The 25,575-nt window shown below is 40.7% G+C and overlaps 1 pseudogene; it reads right to left on the bottom strand.

Annotated features, from left to right (window-relative positions):
* Positions 1 to 4,592: 4,592 nt before the first annotated feature.
* LOC115793564 (carbonyl reductase [NADPH] 1-like) lies at positions 4,593 to 19,575 on the bottom strand (annotated as a pseudogene).
* Positions 19,576 to 25,575: the final 6,000 nt, after the last annotated feature.

Genomic DNA, 25,575 nt, shown 5'->3' with positions numbered 1-25,575 from the left:
AATGCTCACATTATGGACCACGAAGACAGACGGTTTGAGAAAGAAGTCCATCTACATTCACTGTGAACAAAGGCAGTTCAACCCCCACTCGCACCTTGGCTCATATCACCTGAGTAGGGGACATGATAGTGGGGTGGGGCAATGTCTTTCACCGAGGTTTCACGCTTTGGCCCTGTGAGAGTAATGACCTACACCTTTTACCACACCTTGGCTCATGTGATGATTCACATGATTAATAGTGGATCAATGACCTCGAGGGGTTAAATACCTGGGAGACTCTGCCAGCTGTTTGGGAGCCTCTTGGATGAGAAGCAAAACATCTTCACGATCCAAGAAGAAGTCCAGTTTCCTTCTTTTCAAGCCCTCGAGTCTCGCTGATTGTGTTTCAGCTTTGAGGGAATTCCCAGCTGCAGGATCAATAAAGAAATTACAACGCTTGTGCAGCTCTTACAACCAATGACGATCATTATGATTATCAAAGTGAACGTGTGATGGGGCTTCCATTGGCAGGCAGCAGGGATTAGAGGATTATTTCTCTCCCCGTCTTTGGCCATCTCTCTATCGTTCTCGTTCCCTGGATTAGTTTTTATCTACAAAGTAATCGGGGCTTTACTCTTGTCTGACAGGACTACAACTCCCACAGACACCCACAGACACACACACACACACACACACACACACACACAGATTACATCAACACTACACAGTCTACTGCAATATTGACTCAAAGACTCAAACCAGGCAGAAAGGGATGAGATAAAGCAGAAAAACCTGGATTTCCACAGGAATTATTTTGTATGAAATCTCCTCTTATCACTCCACAAACAATATGAAACCACCTGAATGAGATTTCCTTCTCTGGCATTCTTTGTATTCACTATAAACAAAGACTCTGAGCAGTCAGATTTCATTCCAGGAGTGGGGAAAGAGCGAAATCCAAAGGTAAATATGGTCTATATTCAACACATTTTGGAGAGTATTATAGTCACAAAATGTATCTCGGTGAAAGAAGCGGAGCTGGTATTGAGTGATCTTTTGTTTTTTCCTCCTTCTGAAATTTTGAGCTGGTGCATAAATTACTAATGAAAGCAGGATCATAGGTGTAAAGGACACCAAGGTCTTTTTTGATATGCTTATGGGAATTTGGCAGGTTGCCTACATGTTATTAAACCAATTTGTTCTTTTAAGACAGGATGGAACCTTTTTAGGCTAAAGAAATCTTCTAATTTGGCCTTTTTATGCAAAAAAAAAAAAAAGGATATAGTGAACATGGATTGTAACGTTATCATAGAAGACAGTCTGTAAAAGCCGGAGTGTATTAGGGCAGTTCCAGGTTAGAAAAACAAACCTCTATATTTTTTCTGAGGGGGGGGGCTTGTGATTTTGTAAGAAAAATATTCTGAGATTATAAAGGCAAATATAAGAATCTTTTCTTTTATGCATCTGTAGACTGAGTTTTCTCAAACTATTACCTTGTTGTTGTTGTTGTTGTTGTTGTTGTTGTTGTTGTTGTATTTCTTTTTAAGAATGCCCTAAAACTCAGATTTTATCATTAAAAACATGCTTGCATCTAGATTTGTGATGCAGCTGCTTTGTGTGCAGAACACAATGAGCTGTAAACAAAGTGTTAACTAACGATGCAGTTGTGTAAAAAGTGACATGTTTCACTGGCTGCAGTGAGGCGGTTTCTTTACATGCAGCAAGACGTGCTGGGGAAAAAAAAAATCAGCATTATTTTGAAGCTTGTTTTCACAAACTGAATATAACATGAAAGGAGACGGAGACCTCGGGCTCGGCTTTCCGTGTGCTTTGCTTTTCCAGCTGTGCAGCTACATCAGCCCCCACTGAACATGTCAGCTCTGTGAATGTTGCTTCAGGGAGTCATTTATTGTTGGCTTTGTGCGCATGTTGTTATGTCTCCCTCCATAAATGTGCCTGTGAATTAGAATTACAAGCCTGCATTTGACTTGACCTTTACTGTGCAGCATATCTGTGCTGTTCCTTTGGAAACTGAGCCTGTCTGATTAGCTTTTGTGCACATTCAGCATCACATTTAAGGCTCATCTCTTTGGATATGAAAGCACCGGTGATGATGAACGTGAAGCATCAACAGCAGGTGTCGCAACATCTCCACGAAGCCGCATTTCATTTTGTCCTACCGGGCTTTTATCAGCACTCTTCATATTCAGACCCCACACCGCCTTTATTCTGCCATCAGTCTTTAAAAAAAAATTTTTTTTAAAGATATTTTAGTGCTGTGCAAAAGTTTTGAATTACCCCGCATTTCTTTCTTTAAGCGACTGTTGTGATTTGGTGCTAAATAAATAAAATTGAATTGAATTTATATTTTCTAAGCAGGTGCAGTGATTTATTGAAATGTGCAAAAATACATGGAAATACAGAGTTACAATTCTAAGTTGCTTGGCAGGTTGAAAGTCCATATGTGGTGTGACCACCTTCATTCCTCAGCATGGACTGAAGGAGATTTCTATCATTTCATTAGGCGGTCTTCAGGAATGGTTCTCCAGGCTTCTTGAAGCTCTTCTTTGGACCTTGACTGCTCTTTGTTCCCTTCTCTGTGACATGTGATCCCACACTCCTTCAATAATGCTGAGGTCCGAGCCCTAGGGGGGCCGATCCATGACTGATGGTGTTCCACTGTGTTTTTCTATTCAGGTGTGTGTTTGGGTTCATTGTCGTGCTTAAAAATGAGGCTGCTTCCAATTAGATGCTTTCTACGTGGTATTGCATGATGGATCAAAATCTGAGGATACTTCTATTTGTTCATCTCCTTTTGTTCTCCATTTGTCTGGTTTCTTCAAATCTTTAAGGACACAATGCACACGATGCTGAGATGTCCGGTTTCCAGCAAACTGTTCGGGAATCCCCAAAAATATTATTTTACGTCTGTCAAACTTTTATCTTTGACATTTTTTGAAGAAATAGGAAGAAATTATGTTTTTTTTTGACTGACTGCTATTAACAAAGTGCTTAAAGATACAGTTTGAAATTGCTTCTTTACACATGACAGAAAACTTTGCAAACACAACACTGGATCCCTTGAGTTAGGAGCCTTTTGTATAAAGAAATGAGGGGTGACTCAAGACTTTTTCACAGTACTTTCCATCTGGCCATGCTGTAAAGGGTTTAAGTCTCTAATTTTACACTCAAAACTCTTCATCTAAATTTTTTAATGCTCATTCAGAAATGAAAAAGCCAGCACGGTGACCCTGCTGGAGGACACAAAATACTTTTTCTGAGCCAAAAAGCATTTTGGCTCTGAATCACAGCAGGGACGACGAGGATTCAAAAGCAGTTAAATCAGGAAATAACCAGGAACTGGTTAAATTTCAGAAATGGAGAAAATAACTTCCATCTCTCCTTTTTCCTTCCACTTATCCAGCGTGTGGAGATGAAAACAAAGAGCATAAAAGATCTTGGTTGGAATGGGCGATACAAAAGGATGTGATTTAAATGTATCATTCTATTTCCCATAGCTGCAGATCTGGAGAAAATAAACATGGAGCAATATTCAGTGTATACCTGTCAGAGATTTATATCCACAGGTTGTAAACTCAACCCGACTTTTTGTTAATCTGCATAAATTAAGTTACAGGGACATGATTTCATTTTTTCTCTCACTTTTGCTTTTTTTTATATTTATTAAGGAGGAGATGCTATAACTGTCTACATGTAAGACTTCACTGAACCGGACATGGTTTTGTGTTTACATTTCACTGATCGCTTCATATCCCAGAATGCTGCTGCAGCAGGAGCATAAATCTGCTGTTGCAAGTTCATTATATAATCTGCAATATTGTATCCATCCATCCATCTTCTTCCGCTTATGCAACTCAGGGTCACGGGAGGGCTGGAGCCTACTTCAGCTGTCACAGGGCGAGAGGGAGGGTACACGTGGACAGGTCACCAATCTGTCACACAGCAATATTATATTGGCATCATAATCCCACCGGCCTGCAGCTTGTATGGCTCAGAGGAGGAACAAACGTGCTTCATCACTTCTTCTCAGACCTCCGCCAGCAAGTCTGCTTTTAACGTCATAGACACACCTGAATAACCAAATTCTTTTTATCCTCAGCTAATAATAAATGCCATTAATTTGAACTTTTTCTGTTTCCCATTTTTGTACCTCTAGAAAAATCTTTGTTTTTATTTTTTTCATGCAATTGGAACAAATTTCATGTTTCTGAAATGTCCTTTGACTATTTTTATTCATAACCTGTTCATGAACGAGCACGAACTGTTTATTTGTTTTTTCAGGCGATTCATATTTCATACACATAAAGCACGTAATGTACTTTTATGCATGTGAAAAATATAAAATATATATTCTTCCACAGGCAAATTGCTGCAACTGCAAAATACTACCCAGTACTTACACATATACGAGCATAATTACTGTATATGTTATAATCCAGCAGATTGCACTCGCACACAGAGACACTTAAAATGTTACAAATGCAATATTATCATGAAAAGGGCACCTGCAGGTTGCTGTATGTGTGTCAGGTTTATTCAGGTCATGTTTCATTTAATGCTTTAAATGTTCTCCCAGCTTTCTTCATGCTTGACTCAACTTTTCAGATAACAAATAGATTTTATTTTCAGGAGAAAAATTCAAACTGCATCTGGATCTTTGACATTTAGTTTAGCAAATCAGCACCTGGGTGGAAACTCAGATAATCACACACTCATCACCACGGCTGAACTTCCTTATCCGAGACAAATTTTCCATGAGGTTCTGTGACTCCGGGCGGCAGCAGGGCCAGGTAGACTGGAGTCACAGCGCCCTCGTCTGGTGACTTGGGGGCTTTCGCATCAGTCATGCCAGTGTGCACCCACCCTGGACAGCAAGCATTCACCAAGATCTGTTAAAAGAGTGAAAATAATACACAAAATAAAAAGTATAACATTAACTACTTTAACGCGTTCTACTCTGTTTTCTCTCCCAGCTAAAGTGGAAGGTACAAGATGTTTTTATTGGCAGCTTTAAAGTTGTTATAGATTAATTACCCCATCGTTCGGCCTCTCTTTGGACACACAGCGAGCATGAATCATTGTCAGGGCCTGAAAACACACACAGACAAACACATTTATGATCACAGCCTCTATAAACACAAAGAAATATGTCAGTCGGTCTGTAGGGCCCTGGTTTAGAGCAGCTGCTTTACATGTTAATAAGTCAGTCGTACCGTCAGCCCGACTTTAGACATTCCATACGCCGCATCAGGAAAGCCGCCTTGCTTGTGTTCGCCTTTCTTGGCTTCATCGACAAACCGCTGCATCAGTCCCACCAGCTCGTCCTCTGTGAGGTCCTCGCTGCTGGAGGTCCGGGCTGCACTTGTTCAACGTACGTGGGCTGATGAAGCTGGAAATGTTCACCACGCGACGTGAAACACACACACAGAGGGACCCGAAACATCTTCATGTGCACCTCTCACAGCACGTCAAACGAGCCTGTCACCTTAAAGGAAAGATTAGATGTGAGTCGACTGTGTGGTGTCGTGCTTTGCTTTCAGCGAATTGTTACTCTGAGGGCGAAAAAGAGAAGCAGCAATTTGATGTCATTTTCCAATTATAGATAAAATGTTTACGATGGGCCGACAGCTGTGATAAGATCACACGTTTCAGAGCATCCACAGTCATTATTAGTCTGAATCAAGGCCAACTCTTGAAATTGAAACGCTGACCAGAACGAGCTCTTATAAACGCCAACAATAACGGCTGTTAAAGTAGACAGCAGGGACAGACTGGACCGGCAGATCGGATTCAGCTCTGTGTCCGTACCTCCAGCTTTAACCATCGGCAGGAAGTGAGTCAACATGTCTCTGGTGGCGAAGAAGTTTGTCTTGAGTATCACCTCCGCCCGGACAGCAAATGGGAGTTGTGTCTGCCACTGAAGAAAGAAAGAAAGTTCACATGTTGTGTCACTGATAGCATCCGTAAGCAGTCGTTTTATCAGAAACCCTTTTTTTATCATTAGTTTTTATCATCATTTACAAACAGGTCATGTTTGTAAATGAGAACTAGTTCTCAAACATTTTTACCTGGTAAAATAAAGGTTTAAAAAAATAATAATAATAATAATTTAGAGTTTAGGACAATTTTCAGAATGTTTTCAAATGTTTGATATTCAGAGAAATGATTCACTTCCAAATGCACCATAACATTCCTTATAGTACTACTATTAGAACTGGTAAAATCTGGGGCAGGTTATATTATTGTATAGCTGTTTCCACACATGCACAGCAACCCCAGGCCTTTCTGGACCTCGCCTGATGGAAGTGACGTGACAATGAAGCTGCAGCCTCCCGGGCTGAAAAATGAAAACCAGTGCTGAAGTGTAAAAACCTGCAGCTCCTCTAATGGCCACTTGTGGATGCCTCTAAAAGCAAGTCAATCCCCTTAGAGTCCCATGTTAAAATCCCAACCTCTCCTTCATCCCTTCACAATGACAGGGGGAATCTGAGGCCTGACAGATGTGCTAGCTGCCTGCTAGGCTTCACCTCAGCTAACTGGAGTCCCTGAAGTGGACCTCTCAACCATGTTTGTGCTGTTGGTGCCTTTTAGATCACACCCATACAGTCTACAGTTGCACTCTCCTAACTAAGCTTGCTAAATAACTTAAAACTCCACCCTTTCCTCCAAATATGATTTGGCGCTAAAAATTAGGACATTCATACAGGGGCGCAGCTATATATTTTCTGAGGTGTATGCGGACACATTTTTAGCCCCCCCTCCTCAGGGGCGGGGGTGGTAATAGAATAGAATAGAATGCCTTTATTGTCATTATACAGGATGTACAATGAGATTGGAGGGCCACTCCTGTTCAGTGCCATGTAACAGAAAATCAAACTCTCTAAAATAAAAATATTATAATCTAGTATGATCAATATAATCAAGAGATATACAGAAATAAACAATGTGTAAAATATACAAAAAAATATATACATACATTGGTGCATCTGTACATTGTAAGAAAAGTAAATATGTGTATACATATAATAATGAAGATGATGAATATTGCACTTGGTGAATGAATATTGCACTAGTGAATGAATACTGGATATTACACAATATAGGAATGTCAGATATTGTTCAGTATGAATAATATAATATTGCAGTTACAGTGGGTGAGTGTGTGAGTTCAGGGTGGTGATTGCTCTGGCGAAGAAACTGTTCTTGAGTCTGTTTGTTCTGGCTTTGATGCACCTGTAGCGCCTGCCAGAGGGCAGCAGGTCAAACAGGTCAAAGCCAGGGTGTGAGCTGTCCTTGATGATGTTCCTGGCTCTGCTGATGCAGCGGGAGGTGTAGATGTCCATCAGGGAGGGGAGAGGGCAGCCAACGATTCTTTGTGCTGTCTTGACTACCCAGATAGCAAAATGACTCCGCCCCCGATCCGCCCCGGATGTGCCACTGACTCCGTAACGGACCCGCAAAACTGGTCCGTATCGGAGTCCACTTGCACAGCGGGACGGATCAGTAACGGATCAGGATCACGGTTGAGGAACAGATCAGGACCGGATACAAATCGGACCTGTCCACGTTTCAGGTTATCCAAAACGGATCCTTTACGGAGCCGTCTGTGGAAAAACTGATCCGACACGGATCCGTTTTGAATCCGTTCATATAACAGCTTATTTTGGCCAGAATATTTTCAGGATCCCTTATTAAAAATTGCTGTAGCCATGCTAGCTACAGTTAAAGCTAAAATATCTATTTGGACATGAAGACTGATTTTAGGGAAAATGAAAAATCTTTAACAATTACGGCATCCTTATCTAAAGCCTAATTTTCCATTTGAATAACAAGATGAGCATATGAGTATTACAAAAATAATGGGATCATAAATGTATCAAGAATACTGTTTATTTACTATAAATCCTTTAACACTTCTTTATTCTTTAACAAAATGCAGTAAAGGAAAAAGTAAAATGGCAAAGAAAGGAAATACTATCACAAATTAATTAAGCAGGTGATGCATTGATTCATTACTGTACTTCATTAAAACATTAACAGACAAATAACTGAAAGATAACCATTTTTGGAACAATAACAGTAACAATAACAAACTGAAGTCCTCAGCATTGATTCGGGATGGTAACAGGAGGACGCCGCCTTCTTCCTCTGTCTGCTGCCAGATTGAACCATCGTATGGCATGTTTCCGAATCTCCTCTTCTGTGGCAGCACGGGACACGTGGGTCTTTCTTACTGCATCTATACACACAAGGTATATGTTATATGAAAGCTTTGAAATCTTTCCAGCAGCTTGTTGAATCTATACCATGAAGAATTAAGGCAGTTCAGAAGGCAAAAGGGGGCTCAACCTAGTGCTGGCATCATGTACCTAATAAAGTGGCCAGCAAGTGTAGCATGTTGATTGTAAGCTTTGGACATAGTGGGGAAAAAATTCCAAAAATTTACAACTCATCTTTAATATTTAACAGCATCAGTTATTGCCAATCAATGCAGTCATGTCCGGGTATCCAACTATGTACCACAGAGGAACATCACAGATCTCAAAGGGGAGTTTTTCATTTGAAAGAGTGCTGTGATCAGTGAGTGGAATAAAGGTACACCTGAAAACTGTCCTCCAAAGCCCATAACTGGCATTATCAATGAAATGATACAATACAACTCTCAGAGTTAAAAGATTTGTGCTTCATTAAACCATGACAATCAAATCATTTGCAAAATCTATTACAATTACTTACCCAAGAGTACTGTTTTTGATGCCATCTGGGAGAAACCTCCCTTTCCATTGGCCCCTGTCCAATTTATCTTCTGTCCAATGTCACTGTGGAACATGCGGGAAAGAATGTTCCATGTGATACTTCTTGCATCATGCCCCCCGATGGCTGCCAGTGAAGAAATCTAAAAATGGAGAGGAAATAATGGGAAATGTTTAAACACATTTCACAAAAAATAAGTTGCAGGCAATTAAACACAACAACAAAAGACAGCTTCATTTGTATTTGAGTTATCAAAAAGGTCCCGTGTGCCAGCTCAAATGTGGGTATATAGAAAAATTAAAAAATAATAATTTTACATTTTTCCTGAAAGGGCTATTCATTTTGCAATTCTTACTACTTATCCCTGGTCAAAATGGTAATATGAAAGTACAGAGTCTGCATAAAAGCACTTTGTGCTGCTGGATGGTCTTCCTCACTTTTATGACAGGTGCTTTAATTAATTTTACCAGTGCACATAAAACAGTTTAATACTTTTATTAAACATAACTGATTGTTGTCAGTGTGATTAAATATAAATTCACTTCAGCTGCACAGCCAACACACATAAATGCAAACATACTTTGTAAATTTATTTACACGTATTTCTCACATTTCATTTTAAAAAGTTAGGAATGCCATTTGAGTTAAGTGGAACATTTCCTTATTCACAAAGAAGCATTTCCAGTCTTTCAGTGAGAGATACAGATTATCAATTGAACACGGGTATTGGCAAATAACCACATCTTATCCGGACTGTAAAAACCTGGATCTGGCTGTTCGTAATATTTAACATTCAGCTTTTCATTATAAACAGCATCATTCGTATTATACAAAACCATGACAGTGACAAAAGTGGGATTTCTTTGTGTTGAATGTCAAGTAGAATGGTAATCAGATGAAAACTCACCACACTCTGCTTCAGGTGAGAGTTAGCAGGATCTTTGAGCCATTTCTCAAAATTCTCCACTTCCTCCACTGATTGTAGTGGAAACTGTACAGGGTCAGGTATTTCTCTTTCTTGGACAGTTGAGTTCAGCTTGTTGGTCAGATAGTTTACTTTGGTGGTTAATTGGTCTTGTTGGTGTTTAATGTACTCCAGTAAGCTCAATATTTGAACTTCTGCAGCTGTTGGAAGAAGAAATGAGACAAATTTGCTGTAATCTTTTCCAATAACTGGATTACATGGCAAATGGCTATAGTGTAGTATTCATATTTACAAAGAATACAATATACCGATTATTCAAGCTTTACTGTATACACTTTTGGAAAAATCAGTGTACATTCAGGAAGAAATGCATTGTTGCATTCGATGAGTTTATTTTCACTTGGATGTTACACTGAGAATAACTGAATTTGTGATGTAATTATCAGTCATTGAAAGGTGAATACTAGCTGTTTAAGAGATTGCTTACCAGAGCAGGTAATTGTGTCTGAGCCATACCGTCCCCCTTTCCAAGTAGGCCTGTAGACATGGCTTGAAGAAGGAGTTGGCTCATCTCTTGGTCTATTTTCCATCTGGGCAAGCAGTGGTGGTGATGGAGTTTTTGCAGAAGAAGCAATTGTGTGGATGCTAGCTCCAGTGAAAGGTGGTGGTTGGATAACTGGAGCAGGTGGTTGTAGTGGGCGTCTTACTGCAGCTCTGGCTTTCCTTTTCAGGTAAACTTCTTCTGTGTCACTGTCAGAGTCCCCAAAGAAATGACTGTCAAGCAGAATAGAAAAATAAAAATACTTAATACTTCATTTGTCATTATTAAAACATGTATTTTTTTACTTTACTCAAGCTGTACACTACTCTAATTGCTTTCGAATTCTGTGATTTGAATACCATCCATTCTCTTCTGCTTATCCTGTTCAGGGTCATGGGGGGGGCTGGAGCCTATCCCAGCTGTCATAGGGTGACCTGTCACAGGGTACACCCTGTACAGGTCACCAGCCTGTCATAGGGCCAACACAGAGAGACAGACAGCCATTCACACCTATGGGCAATTTAGAGTGACTAATGAACCTAACCCCAGTAAGTGCATGCCTTTGGACTGTGGGAGGAAACCCACACAGACACGGAGAGAACATGCAAACTCCACACAGAGAGAGGGAGAGAGAGGGAGAGAGAGAGAGAGAGAGAGAGGCCCTGGCCAAGGGGGAATCAAACCCAGGCCTTCTAGATGTTATTCTGTTATGTTAGTGCTAACCACCACACTACTGTGCTGCCTGTGTTTTGAATAATGATGACCAAAAAAAGCAAATCTAGAAAGAAAAAAAAAATGTATATACTAACATTGCCTTTGGCTTCCTTTTTGGTCGTATTTCCTCCTCTTCCTCTTCTGACTGAAGGTCTGATGTGCTGCATGTAAGCGATTTCTTCAGAAGCTGTCGTGCCTCAAAGTACTGATCTACAAATTACAAACTTGAGTTTACAACAGATAACACAGTTGTCTTTAAACACATAAAATATAATAGCAAATATATTTCAGTATTTAATTAAAATAGGCAGAGGTGTATTAGAAATTGCATACCACATGATTTGATAATTCTGATATCGTATGTCTTCCAGTCTGGTCCTGGTTCCTCTACATTTTTTACTGCCTTATCCACTCTTTCATCATTTCTATAGTTGGGCCAGTAGGTAGCACCATCACAGCACCAGTTTTCTGGTACTACTGCTACTGCTTTGTTGCTCTGGAACTCGACCAAATGGAACATCTTGAAGTGGAAAAAGAAATCAAACAACAACAAATAACAAAAAAAAGAGCTGCAACCAGCAACACTACCACAATTGCTTTGCTTAGAAAATAATATAACAAAATGGTATCATCCTCGACATTTTAAATGCCTGTTAGAAAAAAACAGCCTTAATAGCTATTAAGTTATACTGCCAGCAAGGACAATAGACAGGTACAGAGAAAAATCTGATGTGTCCCTAAAAGGCATGGAACATTGGTATGGCCACAAAACCATCTCTATGAGGCAAAACAGTACATTTTACAACAAGCTCTGACACTTGAACACACTTGAATGAATCTGATGTTTGTGAAATTTTATAAATATTCAGATAGTCAGAGTTAAATGGATAATCAAAGAACAAAGATTTATCTGAGAATTCCTTGTATACCACATAGACTCCATCACTGCACTCTACAATGTTATGTATACAACAAATATCATTTCCAATAACAAAAACATTATCCCCAGTTGAAACTTTAACAGTCCACTTATCACAGGTCATTTCACCATACTGTGCTTTCACTGACAGTCCACCTATAATTGGTCCAACATAATGTGGCTTTTTAAAAGAGGTACAACTTAAAGGAGCTTCCATAATTCTAATTTCAGACAATCGACGGATTATTTGGGCAAGGGGGAACTCTGGTTTCCTGATGAGCTTTTTAAGCTTATGCAGATAATTTTCATAAGCAAATGCTGAAAATGAGTCCAGACAACCATGTAGTTGCACATCACCTGCTAGATGGACCAAACCATGTACATTATAAACAATTTGATCTTTTCCATATATTTCACCAAAGTGACTAACAAAACATTTCAGCAAAGTACGGGCATACTGTGTGTGGCAGGACAGTCTAGGACTAACTAAAATAGCAACACCAGAGAAGAGTAGCATGAAATTATAGTACATATTTTGATCCAGAAATGTGCCTAGCATTACAGGTCCTGTGTACAGGAGAAACTGTCTAAATTCTGTGGCCTTCCAACGATCCAATTCCCTCAGAGATCTGGGCTTCCGTGCAAACTCTACAGGAATAAAGGAACGCATTTCTAACAGTTTTGCTGACATTCTTTCCACTATGCTCGTAGGCAATCAAAAATTCAGAGGACCCCTGAGCCAGATGTGTAGCATTCTTCTAACAACTCCTAAACAAACTAAATGCATGTAATCTAGAGGGGACTGTGAAACCATACCCACACTACTGCCAATAAATGGATGTGGTCCTTCATGATGATGACTCTCATCGGCCATGTTTGTGAATGATTCATCTGTCCATAGGGCATAGTCTGCACATGGGTATGTCATGCGTCTGTTAATATAGTTTCCAGGCTGCACACATTTGTCACATCCATGGTAGGCATTGTGGTTCTTTGTGTTTTTAATAAAGGACCTGGCTGGTGTGTCACAGATGACTGTATGCAGCTTGAGATTTAACTGTTTACCTTCTAAATCAAAACCATTTTCAAGCTGTTGTAACTCTGTAACAAAGTCTTCAAGGAAGTCTTTTGCTGAACTTGGTTTCTTTGGTCCACAGAACAAACCTATAACTACAGGTTCCTTCATGGGAACACTTAATAGTAGACCAAGGATGGGCCACAACTGCAGACAAGAACTCTTGAACAAAGGAAGTCCATCTATGTTGATTTGTAACTTCAAAGTGAAACTGTCTGCTAACGTGTGTTTGAACTTTAACAATGTATTTCTAAGAGAAGCCAAAATGCCAAAATAGTGGTAATGTCCTCCAGCCCTTTCAAGAATTGAGTATTCTGTCTCAGTTCTGAGGAGTGTCCTAGCATCCTTTGGAATATCAGAATGGTAAATGCGAAGTATGGCCAATAATGCTGTCAAAGCGACCAAGGAAATACGAAATTGTATGGCCCAGTGGGATAAACTGTCAGAGAGTGAAACCGAGTCTTGGAGTTCATCATCAAAATGATCAGACTCAGATGTCTGAGTCTGAACATCACAAGCAGCATCCTCAAAATCCTCAGACAGGCCTAGATCTATCTCCATGCCATCTTGCTCACTAAAACCAGCACCGGTTTCAGTGTCTAGACAGTGTGGATTATCAGTTCCAGTGTGACTTTCATGAAAATGCTCTTCACTGATGTGTCCATGGTCAAGGTTCCTCTCTGTTGTCATCTGAAAGTCAATTAAATTTGTGGCGTCATCCCGCATTTGTCTACACGGGCCCTCCTTCTTAAGGTGGAGTTGGAGACAGGTAGAGTCTTTCTATTCATTTTATCTAAAAATAAAAATTTTAGAAACACATTTTTGTTATTATTCTGAGACCAGACAGGATTTTAAAGCAGGCAAACAAGCCTCAACCTAGACCACAGGACAAAACATTGAAATGACAGAACTTACACATTATAATAGAGAAGAAGCTGTTATAGCCACTTATACTGGCAATAACAGCTATTTTTTTAAATGAAGAATATATTATAACAGTCAAAGCTTAACGTCCATTACAGTTGCTTTTTAAGTACAGATGTGCGTGTGCAAGATTTCTGATAGCATATTACAAGCTCAGGTTTCCCTCCCCTTGTAACACACACATAATATTTCTGGCAGAAATTATTTGCAGTTTTAGAAAAAGTGTCTAAATGAACTCTAAGATTGAATTTTGGCTTACTTCAGTGAGGTAGCAGACAAGGTGGAGGGGGGAAGGCAGGCTGAATTGATCTGTAACAGAAGACATAAATAAAATTAATGATTATAATGATGAAACTACAGAAAATCTTTCTTTTTGTGGCATGTTGGATATTAAACTTTGGTAATTTAAAGTATTTTAATTGTATCAATAGGGACTTTCAGTAAGTCAGAGTCCAAATATGCATTGTGGAAAAGTTTAAGGTCAAGCAAAGACAATAAATAGGGTTCATACACTTTCAACGCACAGGAGTTGTTGAATTTACTCGCGAGAAGTGAATACCTACGCTTGGGGAATTTGCAAGGATTGTTTTCTTCTGACTTAATTATAATTCCATACTGATCTTATCCATTACTGGAATTTGCGGTTTTCTAGCCAACCAGCCAACAATAATTAAAGCCCCACTCTGGCCGGTTAAAAAAATGTGACCTCCTAAAGGTCCGCTCACTCTCTCACAGACTGTCTTCTGGGGAGATGCTCATATGCAGACGTGCAGGTTCGTTTCCATCTCATAAGTTAACTATTCAGATATTTTTTAAGGCAGTTACAGTTTTAAGCAGTTTCAAGCACTGTGCCCCAAAATCAAGCACTTTTCAATCCTTGAAAGGACAATTTTAAAATGGAAGCATTTTCAAGGATAAGAAAAAAAGAATTAAATTTGAATCAAAAAGTCTTAGCAGAGACATAACTAAATCCATTTCTAAAGCTTATTAAATACTTTACAGCAACACCTGAAATCGTGAGACCCACTTTAACCTGATGGATGCTCTCAGATTAAATTTGGAGAATAGGCTGTGTTAGCTTAACTTTACCTGCAGTCAGTCCTGGAGAGGCTCAATGAAATCCTTCATGTGCTCAGTCTGCTGTAACATCAGCTACCTGGACAGTTAACCAAATCACATCGCCTTCCCCACCGAAATAAATCCCGGAGGAGCTTTTTTTTTTCTTTTAACCTCACAGCTTCCCGCTGTGTTAGCTAATAGGCCAGTAGCTAATGTGCTATAAGCTAACTCCGCTGCCACAATCTCACATTTCTGAATAAAAAATAAATAAAACCTTAATTATCTCCTACCAGGATAACTTTACTGTACAGGTAAAGCCATGAATGAAGAATATTTAACAGAACAGCTTACAGTTCTTACCTTAGAGAAGCTCTGCTCCTGCGCTCCTTATGACAGCAGTCCTTGACTTTTGAAAAAGAAAAAAAGAGGGGGGTGGGGAAAGGCGCGAGTTCGCTGACGGGCTCCGCCGTGGAGCCGTGGCGGAGCCGCGTTTTGATAATCCGCTGTCAGTAGGTGGGGCGGGCCCAGTCCGGAGAGCAAGAAGGGTGGGGCGGAGCGGCTGACTTGAAGGCGGATCCGCCCCGAAGTGTTTTGCTATCTGGGTACCCTCTGAAGCCTGACCCTGTCTGCCTCAGTGCAGCTGCCGTACCATACTGTGATACAGTACGTCAGCAGGCTCTCAATGGATGAGCGGTAGAAGGTCAGCAGCAGGTTTGAGTCCAAGTTGTTCTTCCTGAGGACCCTCAGGAAGTGAAGTCGCTGCTGAGCCTTCTTGATAACAGCTGTGATGTTATCAACAGTTGTGATGTAATGCCAATTAGCAAGCTAATACTAACTGCTAAAAGCTGCTCCCGATTGTTAATTGAGTGAAGGGTCCTACACATGTAACCAGAAAGCACATCTAAAGCGTAATCACAGTCTTTGTGAACCTGTAGTTACATTTGTCGAGGTTCATGTCATTTTAAGGCCTTTCACAGCTCCACTGGTGCTGAAAACTAATGTTTGACTATGGCTTTCTGAATACAGCTATCGATTATTTTCAGAATCGAGTATTGTATCAATTATTCCATCAATTAATCAAGTAATCGGATAATAAATAATTTTTCATACTAACAATTCATCTGCCCATTTTAACTTCCGTACTGCAGTTTTTCTCTATGTCACGTGTGTCAGACTCAAGGTCTACGGGCCACTTCCGGCCCACGATCTAATTTTATACAGCCAGCAAGATGATTTCATTCAGCTATTATTAATAGCCCGCGGGTAAATGTGCTCCCACCACTTATACTACAAATTCCACGCACTGCAGCAGCTGCCGGCAGGCCAAGAACTGTGCGCTAACCCGTTTTCCCTATTGCCGGTTGATCAGTGATCAGCAGATAAAACATCGGTCAGCACTTTTTACAGTGACATTTAAGCTGCCTGACTCCCCAAAAAATGACCCAACGAAAAGTGGAAAACAGGGATTTTCCAAACAGGTGGAAGGCAAAAGACCTGAACGCTGACATCGGAGGTAAACCATCTGTCTCTTTTCCTCACTTGCGCTCCGGGGAAAGAGCGGATTGGTGGGACAGATACGGAAAAGATGAAGAGGAGACCTGCACAGGTGAGCTGAGAGTGCATCACTGCGTCACACAGCAGGAAACGCCGCGCAGCAAAGTCCTGAAGACAGAACGCGTCATAAACACCATAACACAGACAGGGAACTTTGTAAGAGGCAGTTTCAGTCTTTTCTGGAGTAAATAGCTTCTGAATTTGGTGACGCGCCTTATTACACAGGTGCGATGAGCTGCCTGAGGAAATCTGTCAATTCATAGAAAGTGAAGGAAAAGCCTCAGCAGGGCTCCGGGATGAAAGGTGGCTGAGAGTCGACTTTTCTCATGAAGCATCATAATGTGTCCCTGCAGCTTTGGGGACTGGACCGCGTGATAACTTGTCTCCAGCGCTGTGTTTGCGGCTGCGCTATTTGCTGATAAACTGGACACACTGCAGTTTATGCAGCGTTTTTCCGACTGTGAAGCACAGAAATTCAGTTTGAAATATATTCATTTTTCCTAATGTGATTTTTGAAGAATAATATAATTTTATATTTTATTTAATGTGTTGAGGAAAAAAGCTGCTGTATTCTGGCCATTCAAATTTATTTTACTGATTTAAATAAATCCTGTTTGCTAAATGCAGAGACAGCAGAGCTCCGAAAGTGAAGCGTCTCAGCCTGGCGCGGCGCCTTGGGATCAACCACTAGCTAGAACACTACACACACACACACACACACACACACACACACACACACACACACACACACACAACGCGCCATCCGCCTCCTCTCAACGTTTACTGTGTTCATGTGTGCAGATCACTTATTCATGGACTTATAAAATACAAGACTTCTATGACATAACTTACCGACTGTCTTTAAATGGGACAGGAGGAGGGGAGGTGAAGGAGCGCAGGGGCGCCTAATCAGCGCCGCGCCTCTGTTATTGATCATGTCATATGCACAGCTGTTAAATACAGAAAATGCAACTAGAGAAATATTTTCCCACATCGTTTTGGCGCCCCCCTCTTGTGCGGCGCCCCTATGCATTGCATATAGTGCATACCCCCTTTTTGCGCCACTGCATTCATAACCACTCATACAAAGAAAAAGACTAAAAGTGGGGGAAAGGAAAAGTAGCTTGGGAAGATTTGCAAGAGTGCAAATAGTTTGTTTTTTCTGGAGCTGATCAGTTATGACAGTTTTGCATTTTTCATTTCATTTAATATTTTTCAGGGGCAAGATTTAGGAAGTTAAACAATACAGAGCACAGAAAGCTGGATTAGACATTAAACAGTTTTTGACCTTTCAGCTCCCCAGTACAAAGTCTACATGTGTGTCCCATTGTGAAACAGTCTGAATCCACAGCCAGCGACTCCTGTGTCCCGCCTCCTGCACCCACTTTGCTTAGGATACCTGCCAAAATGATGGTTGATGGTTGTACTTCCTGCTGGAAAGGACAAAGTTGCCCTTTCTGCTGTTCATGAAAGGACAACTTTGGACAATGTCCTGACCTGTCCTGTTGCTCAGGTGTAAAAGCAGCTTATGTTTTAAATCCTAATTAAAGATTGATGATGCTGGAGCTCATTTCACTTCCAGGATTTTTCCAGTGCGTCTAAACGGGAGCCACAGTGGTATTAATGACATCCTGCCTCGTGATGGTGGGCAGGTCTGCACGCTTTGAGGACCCCGGGGCCCTCGGCTGTAAACGTGTACAACATGTCAGACTGGTCAAAGACAAGAAGCCAGACAAATGACTGTGTGAGGGGCTAACAACCACATAAACAACCTTTTGCTACAGAAACTGCAACAATCACAGAACCTACTTTTTTGTCCTAGTGGCAGCTTTATGTTTCACATGGGATAAAAAGAAGTAGTGGTGGTGTCAGTACTGGTGGTAGTGTTGTAGCTTAACTTCATGTGTGCATCGTTCTAATTCTACCTTTGAATGCTATTCCAGCATTATTGATGAGAATGTCCACTCCGCCGTACTTCTCTTTAAAGTAGGCAGCAGCAGTTTTGATGCTGTTCAAGTCGTCGATGTCCAGTTGATGAAACAAGGCCTTCAGCCCCTCTGAGGACAGAGCCTTCACTGCTTCCTCAGGTCACACCATCAGCACTGGGATGACTGTTAAGCTGTGATGCAAACTTCTAGCTAAATAAACTGAACAGGATTTTTCAGGATTGTTGCAAACAATCCTGAACAGATCTACTGCTAGTTAACTTTTCAGCCCATCAACATTTAAAATATTTGATTTTAGCTTTCAGAGATGACCTGCAGGATACTACTTTAGTTACATAAAGCTGACTCACTGATGTAATCATTACTAGAAGCCAAGCTTTGGACTCTTTTTTAACTTGCACAGCAGCGAGACAGAAATATTTGTAGTTTTTAAGCTGCTGATTTTTTTACCAAGCTGTTCCAGATAGACACATCTGGGCCTAATGTGGGCCACCTCTGGCACTCACAGGCACACAGACTCCTGGGCACGAGTGTTTGGTGCGTCATAGCCAACTTTTTTATTTCTTCAATAATGAGACATAACACACAGGAGTGTGTACACAGGTGCGCACTGAACAGTTCTGAACACAGAGCACTGGATCCTACCAAGAAAAAGAAAACATCAATATACAGCTTCACTAAAAGCTTTGAAGTATCCAAAAACCAGTGGAGAATGAAGCAGCCGGAGCTTTTTCATGTCTTTTTTTTAATAAGGAGAATGCTATGTTTAATGTAGGTGTCCTCACACACACACAGACACACACCTTTTGTTGTCTCCTTCCTGTCCCTCTCTCTCTCTCTCTGCCTGACAGTCTCCTCTTGGTAATAACACTTCTCTCCCACTATTTGTAGCATTTGTTCACAGTCCCGCTCCCAGATGAGTGCTGAAGCAATAATTATTGTGCTAGTGTTAGGGGGCTCACGCACATGTTTGGGATGCGTACTGTGTCCAAAAAAAAAAAAGAAACTTTATCTCCATTAAAGAAGCAGGAGATAAAGAGGGAGGGAGTGGACTTTACCTCCCTGGACACTTGCTTCTTCAGCAGGCCCTCCACCCACTGATGGTGACGGCCTGGCTTCTTCATTTACTCCAACCACAGTTTTAGGCCATAAACCCACTGCCATGGTGACCAGTGCTGCTGCTGCTGCTGCATCTCAGCAACTTTCATTTTATTTGGTTGAACAAAATAAAAAAGGATTTTTAAAGACTACTTGATGATGACGTGAGGGAGAAAGGGGTAGATGAAATACGGCCTACTGTGCTTTTCACGTGGTCCTGGAACGTAACACCCGCGATACGTGAGGGATTACTGTACATTGTTTTATTCAGTAAAGCAAAATCCCGAAACATACAATTATATTACAAAATATTAATTTTAAACAGAGTTTATGGCTCTGTAGTAGACTGGTAAGAACCTTTGCAACCACCGCAAACACAAGTCACACTGAATCTATAAACAACAAACAAACAAACAAAAATTATTACCTTTAATGTCGTAGAGGGCAGCTTTTCTTCGGAGAAGGAATTTCTCCTTTTTCGTGAGAAGCAAAGGGTACTCGCCTTTTAGTTTATACAAAACCAAATTTTTGTATTCTTCTGGTTCCATCCTCTTACAGTGTTGGTTATTAGATGAAAAAGATACAAAAAAATTGTTTTCGCTAGCTCTAACGCGCAGTTGCTGCAAAAAGTCAAGTCTAACACAAAACGTCATTGATTTGCATAATTGAGGAGGAAAATAACACGTGGCCTAGGATGTTAGCAAAAAGTTGAAAAGGCCCACTAAAGGTTAGCCAAAACATGCTTGCAAAATTATGACACTCTCTGTTACTGAGAAAGATACTGATTAATTTGTGGTCTATAGTTTTAAGTATTAGGGATTTGCAAAATTAAACCCTCAATGAAAAGAGTGCTCTGCTTGATTCATCAACTAAAAGCAGTCATGGTAGGACAATAAGGGTGCATTATAGCAGGGGGGCACAGATTTTGGCAGAGGGAGACACACAGCCTGATAAAATGTGTATCCCCCTCTAGCTTTTGGTAGGACAAAGGAATCATTTTGAAAATCACGCAGATTATTAGGCATACTCTGCTTGATTCATCAACTAAAAGCAGTCATGGTAGGACAATAAGGGTGCATTATAGCAATTCAATTGAATTCAAAGATCTTTATTATCCCCAAGGGGGCAATTATTTCCACAGCCAGCAGTACAACAAAGATAAAATTAAATTTATACCGTAAAACATACATAAAAATGCATAGAATCACAACAAATGATTTAAAAACCTAATTGCTGATGGAACAAAAAGATTCTCGTAATCTATTTGTCCTGCATCTTTGGACCTGATATCTGCATCCAGAGGGAAGCAACTTAAACTCCTGGTGCAGTGGGTGGTGTGGGTCTGCTAGGATCAGTCTGGCCTTTTTCACTGACCTCACTTTTTGTAAGTCAGCGAGGTTGATTAAGGCTGTGCCAGCAGTTTTTCTACACACCTTTACAACTCCTAGCAGCTTATTCCTGTTCTTAGCATTTAAAAATCCGAACCAGCAGATAAGATTAAATGTAAGAACAGACTCAATAAAACAAAAGTGAAACATTTTTATGAATGTAAAATCCACGGAGCTTCCGATAAAAGTGCATCCTCTGATGGGCCTTTTTGCAGAGTAAATCTACGTGGGCTTCAAAGTTCAGCTTATCGTCAAGGGTCGTTCCCAGATATTTATACTGGTTTACGACCTCGACATTTTCCCCAGAAATGACCACAGGCACGGTGACTATCTAGCAGGGGGGCACAGATGTTGGCAGACGGAGAAACACAGTGTGTGTAGTGCAGTTTAAACTAGTAGTACACTGCAATGTCCTGAAATTTGTATTAAAATTCATTCAATTTACTTACTTTTGTTTTTCACCGTTTTAGGTTTATTGGAGCGAATACACACTATGAAAAAGTAGCTTACAGAACCACGTAAGAGCTTGCTTTGGATGGCAACTGGCTCCGCCTCCTCTGCGCGCTCTCGAGGGCGGGGATACAAATTATATCGGGGATAACTACTTTGGCACGACAGGTTCTTTCTGCGCAGCAATACCGCGCATACCCGGAAGACCGCCCTTTTTAAAAACATTCTTTCTGGGTGCATTTGAATAAATTAAAATATTTCACGACATTAGACCAGAAGCAGGAGGTCTTATTCAAGAAGCCAAAAAAAAAAAAAGTTTAATTGAAAAAAATAGAAAACAGATCTTTGAATAAATTTTCAAAATTCTCCTCCATCATTTGGATCCCATCTTTGACTGAAATCCCGTGTTATGGAGACAGCTAAGTAAGCAAAGCCACTCATTTCTTAACGTCTTCATCACAGGCAGCTTATAATGGGTTTAACTCTTGTACAAGAGTTTGATGGGGTAGAATTGTGTCTATAGCCATGTGTTTTATAATTATTTTTAATTAACAGTAATTTAGCAAGTTAAATAGGAAACGTTTTGAGTAGTTCCAGCTTCACTGAATGAAAATCATAATGAAAGCTGTTATATCATGTTTTCTTGAGAGCCCTAAATAGGAAAATTCATTAATGGAAAAAATAAATATCATCTTTCTCATTCCAGGAAATTATGCATGCAGTAAAAACTGTACAGTTGAATGTCCTTTCGCTGTCACGTGGGATTTTGTTTAGTGTAGCTACAATCTGTTAAGTCACCAACTGTGCACATATGCTGTCAGAGGGTTTGTTTTCTGTTATTGTCTTTGAGATATTTTGTTATAACCTTTGCAAAAGCATCAAATCACAATGTGGAAAGTTCTGTTGAGTGAAAATGACTGAAGAATTATTCAACTTTCTACCTTTATATTGTTTTTTTGTGCTCCCTCATCCCGGCAGGTTCAGACCTGTGTGCATTAGAGCTGCAACTTATGGGAGATGAAAACTGAAGTGGTTTTTAGTGCCCTTCATGACTTTCACATACACTATACTGTAAGGATTCACTCACCCATCCAAATCATTGGATTCAGGTGTTCCAGTCACTTTTACGGCCACAGGTGTATAAACCAACCACCTAGGCATGCAGACTGCTTCTACAAACATTTGTGAAAGAATGGGTCGCTCTCAGGAGCTCAGTGAATTCCAGCGTGGTACCGTGATAGGATGATGCCTGTGCAACAAGTTCAGTCAGGGAATGTTCTTGCTACTAAATATTCCAGTCAGCTGTTAGTGAGATTATAACAAAGTGGAAGCGATTGGGAACGACAGCAACTCAGCCATAAAGTGGTAGGCCACATAAAATCACAGAGCAGGGTCAGCAGGTGCTGAGGCACATAGAGGTCACCAACTTTGCATAGAGAGCTTCGTGGAATGGGTTTTCATGGCAAGGCAGCTGCATCCAAGCCTTACATCACCAAGCTCACTGTGAAGTGTTGGATGCAGTGGTGTAAAGCACACTGCCACTGGACTCTAGAGCAGTGGAGATGTGTTCTCTGGGGGGGATGAATCACACTTCTCCATCTAGCAATCTGATAGATGAGTCTGGGTTTGGTGGTTGCCAGGAGAACAGTACCTGTCTGACTGCAAGTGTAAAGTTTGGTGGAGGGGGGGGGTTATGGTGCTGGGGTGTTTTTCAGGAGTTGGGCTCGGCCCCTTAGTTCCAGTGAAAGGAACTCTTAATGCTTCAGCAGACCAAGACATTTGGGACATTTTGATGCTCCCAACTTTGTAGGAACAGTTTGGGGATGGTCCCCTCCTGTTCCAACATGACTGCACACCAGAGCACAAAGCAGCTCCATAAAGACATGGATGAGCCAGTTTGGTGTGGAAGAACTTGACTGGCCTGCACAGAGTCCTGACCTCAGCCTGATCGAACACCTTTGGGATGAATTAGAGCAGAGACTGTAACTCAAGTTCATATGTGTGTGAAAGCAGATGAACAAATACTTTTGGCAGTAAAGGTCGCATAGAGCAGAGAGTGCAAAATGTCATGGCACACCTCATCCGCAGGTTTCTATTTCACTGCTTTAAGTTAGCCCATATTAAAGGAGTATGACTAAATTTTCCTTAAAAAGTACATCAATGATATTCTGTACATTGCTTTATCCTGTCTCTACTGCACCACCTATGGATGGATTTCACTTTTAAACACACTTTTGGGTGGGTCCAGCAGCCAGTGCAGAAGCAAGCTGTGCAGGTTGTGGAGGATGTGTAAGTTTACACTAACGTTTCTGAGAATCTGAAAACAGTGTTTGTTTTATCTGCACAGTCTAAGAAGCTGGGATTTTGTAATATCTCTTCTTTAGTTCAACCTGCAAGTACCAACCTGCTGTTTAAGCACCATATGTTGAATGGTACAAAAAAATGACCACGCCCAGTTACCCTCATGCAAAGCAACATTCCAGGCTGTAGCTGATTTAGGTGCCGTTTACACGAGACCGTTTTCATTTTGAAACGGTGTCGTTTTGATGCGTTTCGCCCTTCTGTTTACACGAAAACAGAGTGAAAACGATGTGTTTCAGAAACGGGGTCCAGAGTGGAGCGTTTCAGAAACGCACCGGCTTGCGTTTTCGTGTAAACACTTGAAACCGGGGTGATTTGAAAACGCTCGACTCGCACATGCGCACTATGGTTGCGACGGCCAGTTTTTCGCGCACGCGCAAACTGATAAACAGTACTCGCGGATTCACGAGTGCTTCTTATGCTTTTCCTGTGTTTTTACCGTTTTGTAATTCAGCGTTGTGTGCAGCAGCGATCCAACCTCATCATCGGTCCACACAAAACCTCTCACATTGGCCGTTTTGTAAGTAATGAACAATTTGCCGCACTACCTACTGTGTCACTCCACGCATGCGCGTCTTGCGTAAACAAACTGCAAAGAGAAAACCAACGCCAACTTGTGGCCTGGCATGGGAACTACATCGTTTTCATCGTTTCACATGTCCTCGTGTAAACGCGGATCGTTTCTGAAACGCCATCGTGTAAACGAAAGGCTGAAACGCATCAAAACGACACCGTTTCCAGTGAAAGCGGCTTCGTGTAAACGGCACCTTAATCTTAATCCAGTTTTCTGCCGCCAGCCTCGAGTCAACCGTCAAATCGCACACAAAAGAGTCTCCACAATCGAAGCAGATCTGTTTTATTGCGTCTGGTCGCATTCTGCAGTATGAAAACCAGCGAGCCTTTCTGCCCATTCGGACCCACAATTCTCTGCTGCAGCTACACGTTCAGCAAGAGAGTCAAAGTTCAAGGATGTGACTGCAGTTGTAGCACATACTCACATAAAAAAGTATAAGGCTTAGAACAAAGTTTGTGTTTTTGCCAGGACAGGATGTTTATGCTTTAGCTTCCTTTGTGGTCCTGCCCTACCACTGCCCTGATAAGCAAAACACATACAGCATGGGTACTGTGTGTGTGTGTGACCTATTCTACACCACAATATGACTTTTAGCTTAGTGAAATGACAAAAGTTTAAGTGATGCTGCAAAAACCATCTCAGTGTTAAATGCCATAACAGCAGCTACCATGCTGACCTTAAGCTCACTGTTTGGCAATTATCCAAAGTTAGATGTGACCACATTATGGATCAGCTCTGTCAGACCTGTAACAAGGAGAGACCTGCACTAATGACTAATGAGGGAGTTAGGTTTTTGGGTTTTAGGTTTTGTTGAACCCGTATGTAATAAACAGCCTGCATCGAATTCTGCTCTTCTCCAGTTATTCTTTGGAAACTTTGTTTCTAAATAAGTTTTATAAAGGCTTCAATCCACATCAGCATTTCAGCCAGAGGGAAATACAGGAGCCCTTAAAATTAAGAGCCAGTGCATGCTTTATTTATTATTACAACAGAAAATCAGAGTAAAATCTTAATAAAAAGCATTTTATTTTCTTTGATTTAAAAAAATGTAGCTATATCCAGCTAAAGCAAGTTTATTTTTTACATGTTAAAAGGCATTCAAATGTATAACTAAATTTTTACATTGATTATTTGAATCCCAAAACACACACAAACAAGCACACATGTTGGTTTTGATTATGTGACATGGGTTTTTGTTGGTACTGTATAATGTATGATATGAATGCCTTACATATCACATATTTATTTCTGAGAAGATCAATATAATATCAATTTTACACAAAAATCAAACAG

This window comes from Archocentrus centrarchus, chromosome 15 (assembly GCF_007364275.1).
Source record: "Archocentrus centrarchus isolate MPI-CPG fArcCen1 chromosome 15, fArcCen1, whole genome shotgun sequence".
Lineage (NCBI taxonomy): Eukaryota > Metazoa > Chordata > Actinopteri > Cichliformes > Cichlidae > Archocentrus > Archocentrus centrarchus.
The sequence above is the reverse complement of the archived record's forward strand: the minus strand, read 5'-3'. Positions and strand labels throughout refer to the sequence as shown.